The sequence below is a fragment of the Callorhinus ursinus genome, unplaced genomic scaffold (genome assembly GCF_003265705.2).
Source record: "Callorhinus ursinus isolate GAN/ISIS: 27379988/994484 unplaced genomic scaffold, GSC_fseal_2.0 scaffold61, whole genome shotgun sequence".
NCBI classification, from domain to species: Eukaryota; Metazoa; Chordata; class Mammalia; order Carnivora; family Otariidae; genus Callorhinus; species Callorhinus ursinus.
This window is the reverse complement of record NW_027397123.1, coordinates 6,069,591-6,073,883: the sequence shown is the minus strand read 5'-3', so window position 1 is coordinate 6,073,883 and position 4,293 is coordinate 6,069,591.

Genomic DNA, 4,293 nt, shown 5'->3' with positions numbered 1-4,293 from the left:
TCATACATTGTGGGAGTATAAATCCTTAGGACCACTTTGGAAAACTGGCATTTTCTAAATATATCTAAAGCAAATATATGCCTAACTTGTGATCCAGCAATTCCAACTCTAGGTAGATAACTCATAGAAATGCATGCATGTGTTGTGTTCACTGTAAAACATGTACAAAAATGTTCACAGCTGCACTTTTTTGTTTTTAATCTTATTTATTCATGAGAGACAGAGAGAGAGGCAAAGGGAGAAGGAGGCTCCCTGCTCCGATGAGGGACTCAATCCCAGGACCCCGGGATCACGACCTGAGCTGAAGGCAGATGCTCAACCGACTGAGACACCCAGACACCCTGCACTTTTCAAAATAGCCCTTAATTAGAAACTACTTACATGCCCATCAACAGTAGAATGGGTAATTGTGGCATACTCACATAATGAAAAATTTTACACGATGAAAACGAACGTAGTACTATTACAAGCAACAGGTATGTTGTGAGCAACATATTTTGCCCACAAATATATCATTGAGTAAAAGAAGCCAGAAAATAGTGTATGATTCTACTTTATATGCAATATAAAGCAGACAAAAAGTTCATTCTGGGACTATTGCTTCTGGGACTCAGGAAAATTTCTATTTCTTGATCTGCCTATTGTTACATGGATGTGTTTACTTTGTGAAAATGAATAGAACCATGTGCTTATGATTTGTGCACTTTTCTGTACATATGTGATATTTCTTTTTTTAATGATTTGTTTATTTGAGAGAGAGAGCACACACATGTGCACATGCAATGAGTGTGCACAAATGGGAGGAGTGTGCACGAATGGAAGAGAAGCTTCAAGAAGACTCCCTGCTGAGCATGGAGACCACCATGGGGCTCCATCCCATGACCCATGGGATCATAACCTGAGCTGAAACCAAGAGTCTGACGCTTAACCAACTGAGCCACTCAGGCGCCCCTATATGTGATTTTTCAATAAGAAAACTCAATGCAGGGGCCCCTGGGTGGCTCAGTTGGTTAAGCGTCTGCCTTTGGCTCAGGTCATGATCTCAGGGTCCTGGGATAGAGCCCTGAGTGGGGCTCCCTGCTCAGCCGGGAGCCTGCTTCTCCCTCTCCCTCTGCCTTCAGCTCCTCTGCTTGTGCTTTCTTTCTCTTTCTCTGTCAAGTAAATACATAAAATCTTAAAAAAAAGAAAAGAAAACTCAATGCAGGAAAATGAATGACGCCGATTCCAAAGCATGTGGAGCAGGTTTCTATGGACCACGAGGAAGAAATTACTTCATACCCAGGTGATTCAGCACATCTTCCTATCTGCAGTTTCCTGATAAGATTCTGAGATTTGTCCCTTTTTGCATGTCTAAGAAAGGAAGGGTCTGTGGTGTTTAGGCTGCTATAGTTTGCATAAAACACATGTTGCCTTTAGGTTCCTGCTGCCAAGAATCAGGAGTATGAGGTTGTAAGGGATCAGGGTCACAGAGGGAGCATCCAGTCATCCTAGAAATATCCAGGAGACAACTGAGAGCTACTCTTTGAGGAAGCTACAGGGACCTTGAAGGGCCCTTGTTCCCCTGAACCCCAGCGATCAGGAATCAGAAAGTGGTTATTAACATTTTACCAAATGCTTAGGATTGTCAGGAATCCAATTGAGTAAAACTCTCAATAATGACTTTATTGGGTTTTTCTTGCCTGGTTAAAAGCTATAAACTGTACAAAAATAGGTTTGGGTAATTTAGAAATAAAATCATGGACCTTCACGATTTGTTTGGGTGTATGGATTAGCCGCCAATCTTCTTTACTGTCAATATCTACATTTAGACTCAGAATGACAGTTGATGGGCAGATGATCCTGGGACCCTGCCGGGCTTCAGGAAACAAAAAGATGCCTTTCCCTTAGTACATTGGTACACACTAATACATACATTTAAAATAAAAACCAAGCCACTGACATAAAAATGTTTTGGAAAAAAACCCCAGGGATGTAGCTAAAAGCAAAAACTCAAACGGCACAATGTGGTATACTTGCATCCCTTCTACCCTGGTGTACTTTGATCCGTGGCCACCATTGTTACTGGTTTCTTCCGGGAGTTTACTGGAGATATGCTATGCATATCTCTGTATATGTGGATGTATCCACACTGTGGATATAATAGCCACAATAAATTTGGCTATTTGTGTTTTCTTTCAATATTACTGGCAGCACCCCGTGGACTCTGTCTCACCCCTTGTTTTGCTCATTTAACAACACAAATTTGGCTATTTGTGTTTTCTTTCAATATTACTGGCAGCACCCTGTGGACTCTGTCTCACCCCTTGTTTTGTTCATTTAACAACACATGTTGGAGGGGCACCTGGGTGGCTCAGTTGGTTAAGCGACTGCCTTCGGCTCAGGTCATGATCCTGGAGTCCTGGGATCGAGTCCCGCATCGGGGTCCCTGCTCGGCAGGGAATCTGCTTCTCCCTCTGGCCCTCCCCCCTCTCATGCTATCTCTCTCTATCTCATTCTCACAAATAAATAAATAAAATCTTTAAAAAAAAAAAAAACACATGTTGGAGATCATGCCTCACCAGCATTTTTTTTAATGCCTTAGACTATTCCGTCATATAGAAATGTAATTGTATAGTATAGTAATTGTTCCAGCAAATTACCCCAAATCATAATGGCTTAAAAATAAGAACAGTTAGTTTATTATTATCTCTCAGGTTTCCAGGAGGTGGCTGAACTCAGCCAGGAGGCCTTGCATGCAGCTGCAGGAAGTGGAGTCATTTTGAATCTCCCTCATTCAAACATCTGGCAGTGGATGCTGATGGTTAGCTGGGGCCGGGGCTTGGTCACAGACCTACACAAAGCCTCTCTCTGTGGCCTGGGCTTCCTCACAGCAGGGAGGTTGGGTTCCCAGGGCCAGCATCCCAAATTGAATCTGCAAGTTAAAGCTTGGGTATGGGAGATGTAATGTTACCACTTTCGCTGTAATCTTTTGGTCAAGCACTTATGGAGCCTAGATTCAAGGGGAGGGGACATAGACTCTATTCTCAATGGGAGGTGTCAAACAATTCTGTAGCTATTTTTAAAACTTGTTTTAAAACATCTTTTGTTTTGGGGCGCCTGGGTGGCTCAGTTGGTTAAGCGACTGCCTTCGGCTCAGGTCATGATCCCCGATTCCTGGGATCGAGTCCCACATCGGGCTCCCGGCTCAGCGGGGAGGCTGCTTCTCCCTCTGACCCTCTCCCCTCTCATGCCTTTTTTCTCCTTCTTTCTCTCAAAAAAAAAAAAAAAAAAATCTTTTGTTTTTAAAGTCATGTACCATGACTTATTTAACTAGCTATCCATTCTTTTTTTTTTTCAAAATTATTTATTCAGTGCTTTTTATGTGCCAAGCACTGTTCTAAGTTCTGAGGATACAGCAAAGAAAGTAAGAAAAACTGGTCCAAATCAATGTTCTTGTGGAGTTTACAGTTTTGACGCAGAGAGACAGTAGACATATATCAAATTATATGGAGTATTAAAGGTGGTAAGTGTTGTGGAAAAATGTAAAGTGGGATAAGGGGGATAGAAAGTGTAGCAAAATGCTTTTTTTTTTAATTTTTAAAAGATCTTATTTATTTATTTGAGAGAGAGAGCGGGAGCACGTTCTCCTGCACTACGGGTGGGGGAGGGGCTGAGGGCGAGGGAGAAGCAGACTCCTCACTGAGCACAGAGCAAATAGGGGTTGTTTTAAAAACAGGGTTAGAGAAGACTTCACTGAGAAAGTAACCTTTGAGCAGATAACTGAAGAAGGTGAGGAAATGAGTCATGTGGCATCTGGGAGAAGGACATTCCAACCCAGGGGAACAGTGAACGCAAAGGCCTTGAGATCAGAGGGTGCTTACAGTGAGTGCTCAAGCAACAGCGCCACTCCCAGAGATTCTGATTTCGAAGCCCTGGGGGATGGATAGAGGGAATTTTAACAACATCCTGATGATTCTGACTCATGCCAACTTCTGACCCTCATTTTGAAAACCTGGGCTTCATCTGGATTTCATCTCAACCTCACAGCTTACTAGCTGAGCTTCGTCTTTCCCTTCTGTAAAAAGGTGTTTGGGGGTGGGATAACAGCACCCCATTTGAGAGATGGTTCTTTCTTTAGGTTCAGTAGGGACGTCCTGAGCGTCCCCACCCCACCTCACAGCAGCCTTTTACAGGTCTGTTGGCTTTTTGTTTCCCTTTTCTCGTCTTCTTTCTCTTTTTAGTATTCTTCCCTGTTTTCTTTTTCCTTTTCCTTCCTTCCTTCCTTCCTTCCTTCCTTCCTTCCTTCCTTCCTTC